The 16,136-nt window shown below is 41.5% G+C and overlaps 1 protein-coding gene across 6 annotated transcripts in view; it reads right to left on the reverse strand.

Moving 5' to 3' along the window:
* Positions 1–16,136, reverse strand: part of LOC137421178 (centrosomal protein of 152 kDa) — a 163,728-nt gene that overhangs the window by 120,437 nt on the left and 27,155 nt on the right. For all 6 annotated transcript variants that reach the window (XM_078771817.1, XM_078771816.1, XM_078771815.1 and 3 more), the window contains exons 2-3: positions 13,197–13,299; positions 2,239–2,409 (exon numbers count right to left, since the gene is read on the reverse strand). The gene's annotated coding sequence lies outside the window, so the exon portion shown is untranslated. The remainder of the gene's footprint in view (positions 1–2,238; positions 2,410–13,196; positions 13,300–16,136) is intronic.

Raw genomic sequence — 16,136 nt, forward strand, 5'->3', positions numbered from 1 at the left:
CACACAAAAACACACACACACACACACGAAAGTCTGCACCACCTTTATTTTCACATCGTAACAAACTTCCAAGTGAAAAACAAATTCTTCAAATTTCAGAAAATTAATTAAAAATCCAAAACTAGATTTTCTTGGTTGGATAAGTGTCCACAACCCCCTCCCCTCCCCCCATCTTAGTAAATACTTGGTGGAAGCACCTTTGACAGCAATTACAGCTGTGAGTCTGACATAGGTCTCCACCAATTTTGCACACCTTCATTGGGCAATAGTTGCCCATTCCTCTGTCCAAAACTGTTCAAGCTCAGTGAAGTTGTGTGAGGAGCGTTGATAGACAGGAATTTTCAAGTTGTGCCACAGATTTTTCGATTGGATTTCGGTCGGGGCTCTGACTGGGCCACTCAAGGACATTTATCTTTTTGATCCTTAGCCACTCCAGTGTAGCTTTGGCTGTGTGCTTCGGGTCGTTGTCATGCTGCAAGGTGAACTTCCGTCCCAATTTTAGCTTTCTTGTAGAGGGCAGCAGGTTTTCCTCTCGGATTTTTCTGTATTTTGCTTCATCCATTTTCCCTTCTATCCTGACGAGTACCCCAGTAGGAAATGAAAATCAGTAGGAAATGTAGGAAATGAAAATGGCTCCATCATTAGGAAATGAACATAATGAGGAACTACACAGACTCTTCCTATAGCTGGCTGTCTGATCAAATTGAGCAATCGGACAAGAAGCACCTTGGTCAGGGAGGTGACCAAGAACCCAATAACCACTCTGACAGAACTACAGAGTTCCTTGGCTGAGATGGGAGAACCTGCAGGAAGGACAACAGTCTCTGCAGCACTTCACAAAGCTAGGCTTTATAGGAGAGTGGCCAGACGGAGGCCACTCCTGAGAAAAAGACACATGACAGCAAGATTGCTGTCAATGGAGATTGAAAAATGGCAAATAAAAGACTCAGAGAATGCGGCAAAAAATCCTGTGGCCTGATGAGATGAAAATTGAACCCTTTGGCCTGATGCAAAGCGCTAGGTCTGGCAGAAACTGAGCACAGCTCATCACCCATCTAACACCATCCTGTCCGTGAAGCATAGTGGTGGCAGAATCATGCTATAGGGATGCTTTTCAGCGGCAGGGACTGGCAGATTTGTATGAATAGAGAGAACATGAAATGGAGTGAAATACAGGCAAATCCTTGAGGAGAACCTGCTTCACAGTGCAAAAGACCTTAGATTGTGGCGACAAATTTCGTTCCAACAGGACAATGACCCCATGCATACAGCCAAAGCAACACTGGTATGGCTTCAGAATAAGAACGTGGAAGTCCTTGAGTGGCCCAGCCAAAGCCCAGACTTGAATCCGATGGAGAATCTGTGGAAAGACTTGAAGATTGCTGTTCACCGACTCTCCCCATCCAACTTGACAGGGCTTGAGCAAATCTGCAAGGAAGAATGGGAGAAACTCCCCAATCCAGATGTGCAAAGCTGATGCAGACAATACCCAAGAAGACTCGAAGCTGTAATCGCTGTCAAAGGCGCTTCTACGGAAAATTGACTCAGGGGGTTGAATACTTATTTGATATGTATTATTATTAGATATTTTAGATAATTAGATAAATTCCACTTTGTCATTTTGGGGTATTATTTGTAGATCAGTGACAAAAAATCCCAATTTAATTAATTTTAAATTCAGGCTGTAACACCAAAATGTGAAAAAGTCAAGGGGTGTGAATACTTTCTGAAGGGACTGTATATATGGTATGTCGTTTTTAACCCTCTCTCAATTGTGAAGAATTACTTCAAAAATTCTGGTATCAGGATCCTCAAAAAAATCTTTAACAATTCGTCCTTCTCACACACCCAACCTGTCCACCAAGTTTCATCCAAATCCGTCCACAATGTTTTGAAATATCATGCTATATAATCGACTTTGGCCCGACATATCAATGGTGAAGAATCATTTGTAGAATTGTTGTATCTGAATCAGGATCTTCACCAAAATCTCATAAATTCGTTCTTGTCACACACTCAACCTGTCTACCAGGATTTGTCCGAATCCATCCCTAATTGTTTGACTATATCATGCTAACACACAAACAAAAGACACAAACAGGGGTGAATACACAACCTCTGTCAACCTTTGGTGGTGGAGGTAATAATGTGAAAAACCAATGTAGACAGACAGTTAAACACAAAAGGAAGAAAAATAATAATAAACCTTTAATGAAGTGATGTGCATATAAATTATACCTCAAAATGTTCTTCAGAATATCCTTTTTTGTCTCTGAAGCCACCGCCTTCCATGTAACCATGTGCACCATATTCTGCATCGTTGGCTTCAGAGGCTTGGCTCACATTATCAGAAGACAGTTCTTCGCTTTCTTCCAGGTCAGGAAGGGCAGTGGATAGAAGTTTCCGTAGCTGGAATAACACAATGTGTATTAACTGCAAGACACCTTTTCAAACAAACAACAAACTAGAACGACACTTTTCTATGTCACGACATCGACTGATATGCCTCCACCCACATTATTACATCATTATAATACTTGTACCAAGTTTGAATTAATCACTTCAGCCGTTCACAAGTTATCACATGTTTACATGACATGACATCTGACCTTTGCCCCCAAAATCTAATCAATTAATCTTTACATCATTATACATACAGTCACGTGAAAAAGTAAGCACATGTAAAGTTTTGACTTTTTCCAACATATTTCAACATACAGCTATTTGATCTTCATTTCAACAATATTGATAGATAAAGGTGATATAATATAACAAATATCATGAAACATTTACATTTTGTAGTCCATTGTATAATTTAAATAAACATAAATGCAAATTTCGCATGTGGAAAAAGTAAGTACCCAAAATTCCGAAGCCCAAATGAAAAGGCAAAATATCAGAAATTGAAGGCTTTTTTTTATTTTAAACGATTCATATAAACATCCGTCGAATCATACCACACGCAAATCATCAAAATCTAAACAGTACATGGCACCCATTTTGAAAAAAAGATTGAATTCTGCAAAACGGAGGCGGCCGCTCCACGTCTTTCTCAGTCGCATGTTTATGTGTGAAGAGTGCGCGCCGAATCTGTAACACGGAAGCGGCCGCTACACCTGTTTCTCAGTCGCTTTGCACACGCTGCCATGTTACTTCGGAGCCACACGTTTGTATAGGAAGAGTTTGTCAGGAGTCGATCTACTCTCTCCTGGTACGTAGAATTTCAACAAAAGCCATATCACTGTTTATATCGGTAAATATTATTCCATCCTGTTTGGAAAAACTGGAAAATTGAAAAATTGAAAAACGTGGAAAAATTATACAGCCTATTTTACTCCAGGGGGTCCTAGGATTACCCACCCAAAATATCATTGCGATCGGTTCAGCCGTTTTTGCGGTACCTTCGAACAGACGGACAGACGGACATTTGGTGAATTATAGTAAGATTCAGCTGTTCTCGAGTTATAGACACATTACAGACTTTGACCTTTGACCTCCTGACTCCAAAATCGAATGAGTTCATCTTTACATAATTCTACATAATTGTACCAAATTTGGTCAGAATCCCATCCCTGGTTCACAAGTTATTGTGGTAACAAGAGTTTTACCTAACATGATCTCTGACCTTTGGCTTTTGACCACGTGACCCCAAAATCGAATCGGTTCATCTTTACCTCATATACATACCTGCACCGAGGTTGAATAAGATCCCTTCAGCCGTTCTCAAGTTATCGTGGTAACGAAAACCTATCAAAGACGGACGGACGGACGGACAGACGGACAGCCGGACGGACAACCTGAAAACATAATGCTTCGGGCGACTTCGTCAGAGGAGGCATAAAAAAAGTTGATTTTGAAAAATGTATGTAAGCTTATTTTTCTGTTAACCGGCCTCTTCAATGAGGAAATTTACCAACTGGGCAAAGCCAATGCTAAATAGACCAGTTGCCAAAAATCTTTATTTAACAAGAATTGGTCTCACCTTTCTCTGCTCTCAACAAATCATTTCAATGATATAGTTTTCATAGTAATCAAATAAAGAACCGTCCAACACTTCTTTGTTCTACAGCTTTCATCCTGATATTCACACAGCAGTGCTCAGCACTATGTGGATTGCTGCTGCTTAACTTCCCTTCTATTCCAAACATTAAAAGCAAATCAAACGGATGAAATATTTATTTTTCATCACATCTTGTAATGAGGTGTATTCTTATGAATAAATTAAATTAAGAAAATTACAACTTATGTCTGAAATTTGAGTTCCTTTGTTTCCATCATTCTATAATATATCATGAGGTCAATTTGACATTATAAGGCTACATCCAAACATCCAAACGGAACTCCAGTAACCATTTTTGAAGACAATGTTTGCAACAACACAAGTGGTTATCACAAATTGTATGTTCCTGATAATTTCCTCAACTTCGTCTTAAACACTTCTATTTGCCCATCTGGGTTTTCCGATCACCACAAAGTTGCTATGCGTTTTCAGTTGCCACTTGTTAAGGTGGTGAAGCCCTTATTGGAAGTTCAACACAGCACTTCTTCAAAATGAATCTTTTGTTACTTATTTTAGGACCTTTTGGGCGTGTTACATCGTACTATATCAGGAGTTCTCTTGTTTACGTCAATGGTGGGACAACGCTAAAGCTCAAATTGGACTTTTTGTCAAAAAATTTCATGACAGTACCCGGGGGAGATCTCTGATCATGATGTAAATATATATCTGGTGAAGACACAAATTCTTCACTTGCAAAACAAAGTGTCCTCTTCCAATAATAATGGGCAGCAGCAGATGTTGTATGAAAACAAAGCCCTTTTGAACGAATTATTGGCCGAGCACGCAAAGGGTGCACTCCTTCGGATAAGAATGACTCATTTGCAACAACTGAATACCCCGAGCAGACTCTTCTTTAAGCTAGAAACTGACTCTAAACATCAGAAACAAATATTGTTCTTGCGTTCTGTTGATGAAAGAATTTTGACTCATCCAAGTGACATTAAACCTACTGTTAAGAATTTCTTTTCTCACCTCTACCCCTCCAAGCACACTTCCCCAGGCCATGTCATTCATTTACTGCTTCATTGCCTACACTTACTGAAGCCCAGAATTTGACTGTTCAAGGTGAAATAACATTGGATGAACTCACTGGTGTTTTAAAAACCTTGCACATCAACAGGGCAACTGGTTTAGACCGGTTGCCAGTGGAATTATACAGTACCTTCTAGGATCTGCTGGGACCATGTCTATTAATCATCTTTCCATAAATCATACAAACTGGTGACTTCCCTTGAGCTGCAGACATGCCATCATATTATTAATCCCTAAAAAAGGAGATCTTCAACTTGTTGAGAACTGTCGCCCGATCTCTCTACTTTGTGCTGATTACAAAATCCTGTCCAAGATACTCGCCAATCGCTTAAAGACTTTAATTGGATACATCGTATCTCCCGACCAGTCTTATTCTATTCCCGGCAGCTCTATATTTAACAATATATTTTCTGTTCATGATTTGATTTGTCATTACCAGAATGTTAATAGTGAGCTGATCTTTCTAGATCAGGAAAAGGTCTTTGATAGTGTTGACCATTCTTATTTATTTGAAGTTTTGAAGGGGTTTGGGTTTGGTTCTTTTTTTATTTCTTGCATTAAATTGCTGCATCACAACAATTTCACTTTAGTGAACATCAATAACAGTTTGTGTTCACCTTTTCCTGTTCAGCGAGGTATTAGACAAAGTTGCCATCTCTCTGGGTACCCTTGTGAATTTTTTTCTGGAACGGCATGCACCGGCTTCGAGCAGATCTTCTAAGTGTCCCACTAAGAAAAAGGCGGTCAAGGACTTGTGGACATTACCAGTAAAATACTGGCTTTTCGGCTGACTACCTCACATCAACTTCTGTAAAAGGAAGTCAATCTTCGCGGCCCCTGGCTTGCTTATTGCAGCCAGCTGGTAAGCTCACGTGTGGTCACGAGCTCTTTCTAATTGATCTGCAGCGAATAGACATCTCCTTGCTGCCCTCCTTTTATCGAAGTCTCATGAATGCCGGTCAATGTCTCCTTCCAGTACAAAACAAGGATTTGTATAAATTTTGTAACTTAATGTGTGAACTGTTTTTTCACAACAGCCTATGTCGGCATGACTGCCAAAGTAGGTCCCTCATTCAATCCTTCATCGAATCTGGTTTTTTTCCTGGTCAGAAAATTTGGTAATCATACTTGTTCTGAATGGCAGACCCCTGACCAGATTTTTGGAAGTTTGCAATGTTACCTCAGCTCAGTTAATTGGACAACTTCTACGTTCAAATTATTGTTAAAGTGTTCAACTCTTTTAATTTATCAAACCTTCTATTGTATGATGTTCAAAATGCAGGTACAATGCACCCCGACTTCACTGATTTTTGTTTTTCTGGCACTCCCTCTACAAATCTGTAAAAAGGCTGCTCTGAATGTGCAATGTCTTCATATTGTTATTTATGCCAACCCCAATAGCACACTGACCACCCACTGGAAAGAGCTTCTGCCTGCAGAGGTTCCATCATCTCCTACCTGGTCCTCTATGTATACATAGAGTATCTAAACGTGCCGAAGACATACAGTGGATGCTTGTACACTATTCCTTGCCTTCCAATGTGTTTCTCAAAAGACTGAACCTCATGTCATCTGATGATTGTCCTTTTTGCCATCACTCCGAGGCCATTTTTTATTGGATGCCAAAAGCTGGCTACGCTTTTTCAACTCTTGAAATCCATTTTCCAAAAATTTGGTTTTTGTTTTTCTTTGCATCATTTTGTATAATGTATCTTATGAGAACGTCGGATTTCAAATTGTAAATTTCCTGCTTGCTGAAGCGAAACACGCGATATACATGACGTGGAAAAGAATGGTTTCGGGAGTTGGTTCACAAGAATGCAGTGCTTTGTTAGCCTTTAATGGCTTGGTGTTTGCCCGTCTTAAAACGAATTTTCATTTTTACTGAGAGATTTATCGGGTTAATCACTTCATTCAGAAATGATGCAAAGTTCAAGTCTTGTGCAAGGTGGAGGGAGATGAATTATCTTTGCTGCTTTAATTAATATCTCATGTATTTCTGTTCCTTGATTTATTTATTTATATCATTTGTTTATTTGTATACTTTTGAAATAAAAGGCCTCAAAAGTCTCTGTGTCTGTTTGTATGTCTGTTTCTGTTTCTGTCTCCTCACTCCTCACTCCTCACTCCGTCTTCTCCTCTGTCTTCTCCTCTGTCTTCTCCTCTGTCTTCTCCTCTGTCTTCTCCTCTGTCTTCTCCTCTGTCTTCTCCTGTCTTCTCCTCTGTCTTCTCCTCTGTCTTCTCCTCTGTCTTCTCCTCTGTCTCCCCTCTCTCTCCCCTCTCTCTCCCCTCTCTCGTGTTAATTCTAAAGGTTAATTCTAAAGGTTAATTCTAAAGGTTAATTCTAAAGGTTAATTCTAAAGGTTAATTCTAAAGGTCAATTCTAAACGTAATTCTAAAGGTTAATTCTAAAGGTTAATTCTAAAGGTTAATTCTAAAGGTTAATTCTAAAGGTTAATTCTAAAAGTTAATTCTAAAGGTTAATTCTAAAGGTTAATTCTAAAGGTTAATTCTAAAGGTTAATTCTAAAGGTTAATTCTAAAGGTTAATTCTAAACGTTAATTCTAAACGTTAATTCTAAAGGTTAATTCTAAAGGTTAATTCTAAAGGTTAATTCTAAAGGTTAATTCTAAACGTTAATTCTAAAAGTTAATTCTAAAGGTTAATTCTAAACGTTAATTCTAAACGTTAATTCTAAAGGTTAATTCTAAAGGTTAATTCTAAACGTTAATTCTAAACATTAATTCTAAAGGTTAATTCTAAAGGTTAATTCTAAAGGTTAATTCTAAAGGTTAATTCTAAAGGTTGATTCTAAAGGTTGATTCTAAAGGTTAATTCTAAACGTTAATTCTAAAGGTTAATTCGAAAGGTTAATTCGAAAGGTTAATTCGAAAGGTTAATTCTAAAGGTTAATTCTAAAGGTTAATTCTAAAGGTTAATTCTAAAGGTTAATTCTCAACGTTAATCCTAAATTTTAATTCTAAAGGTAAATTGATAATCTCGCGAGATCTTGGAGACGGCGGCAGGGTTTTTCGAAGCTCCACACGGTCTCCACGTTTTTCGAAGTTAAGTCTGTTCACAATTGTATTTTGTCGAAACTGTATTTATCTTTCGGTGTGTGAAGTTATTGTGTGCAACTTTGGTTGTTTCTCGGTGTTTATCTTTCATAAATTGATCGTCTGTTTGCCGTGTCGTGTCTTGAGGCCTTGTACAGTGTGCACTGTACAACCTTGAGGCTTTGTTTTTCTCAGCGGTCCGTCCTTTGTGATCCAATAACTTTCGTTCTCTGTATTCCCAGTCTTTTCACCCATCGCCTACTTCCTTGTGTAAATCTCAACAAAAAAAAAAAAAAAAAAACAAAAAAAAAAACCATTTCCTTCTCTGTTCTCATTCGTTTATTCATTCTTATTCGTTCGTTCGTTCTTCGACCACGTGTTTCTCCCCCATTTCCCCAGATAGTTTTCACTCATTAACCTTCAATGTTTACACTTTCCCCTCAAGTTATGTATTCCGTCATATTTTATAACACCTTTTTCTTCTTCTTCTTTAAAAGGCTGCTTTCGACTTGCTCACCAAATCAATTCATCCCAAAAAAAATATCCATCTCCTATAGTGCCTTTTTTCTACATTCCCTAAACTCTCCTGCACTCCATCCTCCATCCAGCGTCCTTAAACGTATTTTTAACTCGAAGGTCACAAGAAACTCATTTTGCAATAAATGTTCGTTTCCCATAAATCGTACACTTTCAAAAATCCAATCTCACCCCTCCCCTCCAAATCTTCCCCATAACCCCTCCCCTCCAAATCTTCCCCATCACCCCTCCCCTCCAAATCTTCCCCATCACCCATCCCTTTCAAATCTCCCCCCTTGCCTCCTCCCTCCTAAACTACCCCCTCACCCCTCCCCGCCAAGACGCCCCCTCGCCCCTCCCCTCCTAGACTCCTGCCTCACCCCTCCCCTCCAAATCTCCCCCATATCCCATCCCTTTCAAATCCCTCCCCTTGTCCCTTCCCTCCCAAACTCCCCCCTCACCCCTCCCCTTCAAATCTCCCCATCCTCATTGCTTCTCAATTTCCCCCCTCTCACTCCCCCTCCTCAAAGCGTCCTCTCCGCTTCTTCCCCCTTCAAACTCTCACCTCCATCTCCCCCAACCTTCTGCCTCGCTCTTCCCCCTCCTCAAATAACACCTCATTGTGGCTCACCCAATCACCATCAAACCTTTTGTCCGCCCCATCCTTCCCTTTCTCCGAGCTATTCTGAAATCTCTGACACACCTTCAACAGCTCTCCCTACCTCTTCCACCTCTTCCACATCTTACCCCACCCCTCCTCCCCCCTGTTCTGTATCTGATGCTCCCCCTTCCTCTTCATTAACGGTATGGACCTCAAACATCCGGGGCCTTCGTTCAAACTTAACTGATCTCTCCATACAGGTTGCTTCTGTCAAACCAGACGTGATCTGCTTAACAGAAACTTTCCTCCTTTATGATGTCTCTGATTCCATAGTATCTCTCCCGGGCTACTCCCTCCACCGGTATGATAGACCTGAGCCTCGTCCTGGAGGCGGGGTTGCTATCTTTATCAAAAACTCTCTTCCTCACTCGCCCTGCACTGCACTCTCTCCACCTCACCCCCAGGAATACCTCTGGCTACGGCTTCCCCTTCGCTCCCACCTCTTGTTCATATGTGTGTTGTACCGTCCACCAAACAGTGATGACTCCATCTACATCTCGCTGTCTGATGATATGGACCAACTTCTATCTACTCATCCCAACTCTCTCTTCCTCATATGTGGTGATTTCAACTGTCATCATGCCAGTTGGCTGGGTGTGGGTACCTCTCTCACCAGCCATGGCTCCTCAGCAAAGGACTTCTGCGACTCACTGGGACTGACACAATCTGTCAATTTCCCGACCCGGATCTCAGTCAACGGAACATCTTCTCTTCTGGACTTGGTTATGACTAACTTCCCTGAAAATGTCTGCTGCTCTTCTTCTGCTCCGATCGGATCATCTGATCATGTCCTTGTTAAAGTGGACATCTCTCTGACCATCCTCAGGGAGCCTGCTCAGCGTCGACGAGTCTGGCATTTCACTCAGGCCAACTGGCACGGTCTTCAAGCAGCCATCAATCATCTGGACTGGTCTCCCATCTCTACCACCTCTGACATCAACTCATCCTGGGAATTCTTCCAAAGTAAATTGCTCTCTCTCATGCACAGATTTATCCCATCTCGTCTTCAGTTGTCATACCCTTCCTCCCGTCCATGGTACACGGAATCTTGTGGTGAGGCTGTTGCCCAGAAACAACTTGCCTTCGTCTCATGGAAAGCAAATCCAACGGAAGGAAATCTCATTTCCTTTCACAAAGCCCGAAACAAGTGTGTGTCCACCCTCAGGAGAGCCAGGAAACAATATCTCTCCGTTCTCAAGACCGAACTCTCTTATCTGTCTCCCTCTTCCAAATCCTGGTGGCGTCTGGTCAAATCCGTTTCTGGTGTTTGTTCCCCCTCCATCCCCTCCCTTACCTCAAACGGCTACACAGCTGACTCCGCACGTGAAAAAGCTGAATGCCTCAACTCTGTGTTTGCCTCTAAATCTTGTGTCCCAAACCCATCCCTCTCTGTACCCACCATACCCAGTCGTACCCTGCTGCTCCTGGACTCCGTGTCCTTTCCTCCTGACAAGGTGGAAAAGTTTCTGTCAACCCTCGACTCTGATTCTGCAACTGGACCCGACGGCATCAGCCCACGGGTCCTAAAATCCTGCTCTGCTGCTCTATCTCACCCTCTCTCTGTTCTCTTCACCCTCTCTTTTGCTCAAGGTCAACTGCCATCTGCTTGGAAATCAGCCAACATCACCGCTTTGCACAAAAAAGGTGCAAAAACAGATCCTAGCAACTACAGACCAATCAGCCTTCTCCCAATTATCAGCAAAGTCATGGAATCCATCATTGCTTCGGATATGAAATCTTTCCTCTTCTCCAATGGCTTGATCTCTGATCATCAATTTGGTTTCAGACCAGGTCACTCTACTCTGGACATGCTGCTTCTGCTGTCTCAACAATGGATGGAGGTCCTCAATGCCAAACAGGAAATTAGAGCTGTCTCCCTCGACATATCACGTGCCTTCGACACGGTCTGGCACCCCGCTCTGCTCACCAAACTCTCCTCCTTTGGTATCCATGGAAATCTCCACGCATGGCTGGCGGACTTCCTCTCTAGTCGTCGTCAACGTGTGGCCCTGAATGGGTTTCTCTCATCTCCTCTTCCTGTTCAGGCTGGAGTTCCCCAAGGCAGTGTTCTGGGCCCCGTGCTTTTTCTGGTCTTCATCAATGATCTCTCTGACTCTCTCGAAAATCCTCTCTATCTCTTTGCTGATGACTCCACTCTCTGCCGCTCCATTCCTCTTCCCTCAGATCGGCAGTCTGCTGCCTCCTCACTCTCTGAAGACCTGGACAAAATCACAGACTGGTCAAACAAGTGGAACATGTCTTTCAATCCTGACAAATCTCACACTCTTACTATGTCTCTCCGAAAAGATCGACTGGACAACCCTCCCATCTACTTTCTCAACAATCCTCTCCAAGAAGTTCTGTCGCTCAAGATTTTGGGTCTCACTATCTGCCATGATCTTTCTTGGGAAAACCACATTTCCAAGCTGGCCTCCAAAGCCAGTCGCCGACTGGGCATCCTCCGTCGTGCCAAGTCCTTCCTCGGCACACCTGAGCTCCTCACCACATACAAGGCTTTCATCCGCAGCTCAATGGAATACTGTTCTCCCCTATGGGCCGGTGCTCCTGCCTCACACCTAGCTCGGCTTCACGCTGTTGAAACCAAAGCTTTCAGAATTATTGGAATCTCCCGCGATGAAGCTATCTCTGAGGGCCTTTCACTCACTCACCGCAGGCAGGTAGGTGGTCTTTCTGTCTTCTACCGACTCCTCTCCGGCCTTGCACCCCCAGCTCTCTCTGTGCTCTGTCCCCCAAATATTCCTACAGGTCGCACAAGATCTGCCAGCAACCCTCTGATGGTTAAACTGCCGAAATCTCGGCTCTCTGCTCACCTTCACTCTTTCATTCCTCTTTTCTCCCGCCTCTGGAACAAACTCCCTCACTCCCTTCAATCCCACTCCTCCCTCCAGGTCTTTAAAACAGCTGTTCACCACCATCTCTTATCTTCCCCCATCCAAAACCTTGATCTTTTCTACCCCCGCTAATTCACCCCAGATCCACCTTGTTTGAAATTCCAACCTCTTTCCTGGAAGTCCTGGCAGTGTCCATATGTTTTATACCTCTCCCACCGCCCCCTTCCCATGCCCCCCCCCCCCCCCAAAGCCCTCACCCTCTCTCAGATCTCTCGATGTCTCCATGTCTCTCGGTCCCTGCTCTCAAATGTTGTGTTTGTGTCCTTCCCCCTCTCTCCCCATCTTGTCTACCGCTCCCGATGTTATATGTTTCATGTGTCGGTTTGTCTTTCTGTGTGATTAATGTTCGCTCTTTCACGAGCCTCGATCTTGTATACAAAAAAAAAATAATAATAAATAAAATAAAATAAAATAAAAAAAATTTTTTAATGGGTTTCATTCGTTTCAAGTCTTTGCCTATTTCATATAAAAAATGCCAAATGTTCCTCAGACACGGGTGTGATTTTTTTTCTCTCCAAGAAACATTTCCATGTTTGAGGGTGGGACAGACGGACACACAGCATTAGCCTATTACATATATTTGAAGTTATTGAAGAGATATCAATAAAATCAGTCCCTTAGAGAAGCTGCCATGCCACAACCTTCAGAAACACCACAAAGGAAACATACAATTGAGAAAAAGAATGTTTAATCAAACATTCTTACAACTGCCTGTTTATACACAACTTTAAAAACAATGTTCCCTAATTAATTTATTTTACGATATTACCAAAGTCCCTTGGCCAGGCTGTTGGTGGTTCCCCATTCTCTTTCTGCTGTTCATTTATTTCTGTTGCATACCCTGTTCTAGCTCTTCCACGAGCCTGGACTTTGTATAGAAAAAAACGATACTCCCACAACAAACCCTTGACTTGAAATAAACCACCTCCTCGAGTTACAAACATATACTCTCTCCAAACCTCATTTTCTCTTTCAATCTCTTCCTGTCGATCAGCATTATCATCATCTTCCTGCAGCTGTAATCCCCAAAAGTCTTCAGACATTGTTAGACCAGCAATTCACCTGTTAAACAAGACATTAAACACAACCAACAGTTAATCTGGCACACGAGTACAAGGAAACAAAGCACAGCATTCTCATAGCTTTGTAGACTGCAGTGCAATTTAGGCAGCTCGGAGTACTTCCTGCCGTTTTCATTTAGAGTTTAGATTGTAGTGTCATGCACAGTACAAGTATGCAAGATTCAACCAAGCAGGCATTTTATTATTATTATTACTTATGCAGCCAATGGCTGCTGGTTGCATCATTGCTGAGAGCACGGCTGTACCGCTGATGCAGTGCCCCCCGTTTCCAGAAACTTGGCACTCACTTTGCCGACCTCGGAAGGATGACAGGCCAAGTCAACCCACCTGGAGTTATTTAACGGCACCACATGGGCTCGGACTCAAGACCCGATGATTGATTGATTGGCGTGTGTGTGTGTGTGTGTGTGTGTGTGTGTGTGTGTGTGTGTGTGTGTGTGTGTGTGTGTGTGTGTGTGTGTGTGTGTGTGTGTGTGTGTGTGTGTGTGTGTTATAAATGACAATTTGAACATTCTAAGTGTACAATATAATATTATATTACAGTACAATATAATACAAGTACAGTACAATATAATATTATTCATGAGATCTTTATGTAAATACAGTACAATATAATAGTTAAATATACTACAAATTAATGTTGCTAGGAATCAGTGGTTGCTAGGATACGGCAGCATGCCAAAAATCGTTATAAATGACAGTTTGAACATTCGAAATAGAGTTTGATCGAGAGGTAGGTGGTGTGGTCATGCTGTTTGGTCGATTGATGTGTTTAAGGGTAAGATGTGAATGATTACCTTCGCAAAAGCGGAAGGTTATGTTTTGATCGCTGTGTATTTATTTGTATGTCTGTGTGTGTGTGTGTGTGTATGTTATTCGCATAACTCAAAAAGTATTCAACCGAATTGCATGAAATTTGGTGGGATGATTGGTTATTATACGGGACACATTTGATTAGATTTTGGGAGCAATCGGGTCAAAGGTCAAGGTCAAGGTTACGAAAAGGTCAAAATCGTATTTTTACCATAGCGCGGTCAATTTTTATCCAATTGGCATGCAACTAATGCCAAAATGTTCAGAATTCAATGCCCGATCTTGTGATATACGACATGACCCAGTGAAGACATTACCCTTGTTAGCGGTTGGGGGTCAAAGGTCAGGGGGGTCACGACCTTGCAAAATGTGCGTTTTTTGTCATAACTCGGTCAATTCTTATCCGATTTGCATGAAATCAGCACCAAACTGTTCACTGTTCTGTTCCCTACACTCCCATGCCAAGTACAGAACAGTAGCTGCGGCGAAGGTATGCGCTCTACCGAGTGCCCGTTCTAGTTTAATGATATTATCATATTATAGAGTGTGTAAGGAAAGTTACAAATATATGATAACACATTAAATCCTATTGCAAGTAAAGTTGGGATAAGTGATGTTGCATTGATGGGTTGACTGACTGCCTGGACGCACTGAGGTTGTGGATCCACTGATTTACCATCAATTGATGTGGATCCATGATCGCGGTTGTGGATCCGCCGTTTGGAGAGGTCCTGGGCTGAAAGGATTGAAACCTCGAGGAAGAACAGTGCCCAGCTGATGATCCATGCAGTCGGGAAACGAGTCAATTGCTTACGGGTTAAAGTTCTTGCTTTAGGTGGAGAAACTATGTTTGAGGTTTACAATTTAAATAAAGTTGAATATGGGATGTTGTAAAATTAACATCATTTACAACAATCCTTTAAATTATTTAAGTTTAGGAACAACCGATACTGTACAATTAATTAAGTGAGTGAGTGAGTGAGTGAGTGAGTGAGTGTGTGTGTGTGTGTGTGTGAAAGAGAGGGATAGAATTGTAAGGAACAGAAATGAAAAAACGAGATGTGTGTGTGTGTGTGATATTATATATATATATATATATATATATATATATATATATATATATATATATATATATATATACTATATATATATATATATATATATATATATACTATATATATATATATATACTATATATATATATATATATATATATATATACACTATATATATATATATATATATATATATATATATATATCTATATATATATATATATATATATATATATATATATATATATACTGTATATCTATATATATAAAACACAGTTTGTGTGTGTGTGTGTAATGTTACCGATAGACTCCTAAACGGAGAGGCTTACGTGCTTGATATTTGACATAAACATGGCCATTGAGCGTGGGACGAACATGGCCGAACTCAAAATATTTGACGATCCATATTTTTTATTCATATTTACCTCAGCGCATTTCAGCGAAGTACCCGCTAATCTCCGCCGGTTCCAGAGCAGCTCGCTGATTCGCTCAGAGCGATCACGTGATGTTCCATCCCGTCACACGTCACTTCACCTTTTATGCGATCGTGTTTTGTATCGATTTTGTGCGATATGAATTAAATGTCTTTGAAACAGCTGTGAAACGTCTTTCCACAACCCTTCCGTACCCGATTGGAGCAGTTTATTGCCGCACAAAACGAGATCCGCGAAGCGAGTTGGTCGAGTCGTGCTGACCAAGATGGCGACACGGCGGCTTCACTTTTCACAGAGTATGAGCGTTCTATATATTTTCAATTCAGTGCGCCCGTGATTTGTGGCATAGACATGACCATTGGGCCTTCACGGTGTAATTTGTGCGAGGCTTTTGTCCGAGTGAGCTTGAGTCGAGAGGGCGAATGTACGGGTTGGGAATGTACGGGTCTCCCTTCCCCCGCCCGGCAACGCCGGTACTGGAGGACGTCACAGGATCGGTGAGTCTCCAAAATCCG

The sequence above is a fragment of the Myxine glutinosa genome, chromosome 2 (genome assembly GCF_964187855.1).
Source record: "Myxine glutinosa chromosome 2, kmMyxGlut1.1, whole genome shotgun sequence".
NCBI classification, from domain to species: Eukaryota; Metazoa; Chordata; class Myxini; order Myxiniformes; family Myxinidae; genus Myxine; species Myxine glutinosa.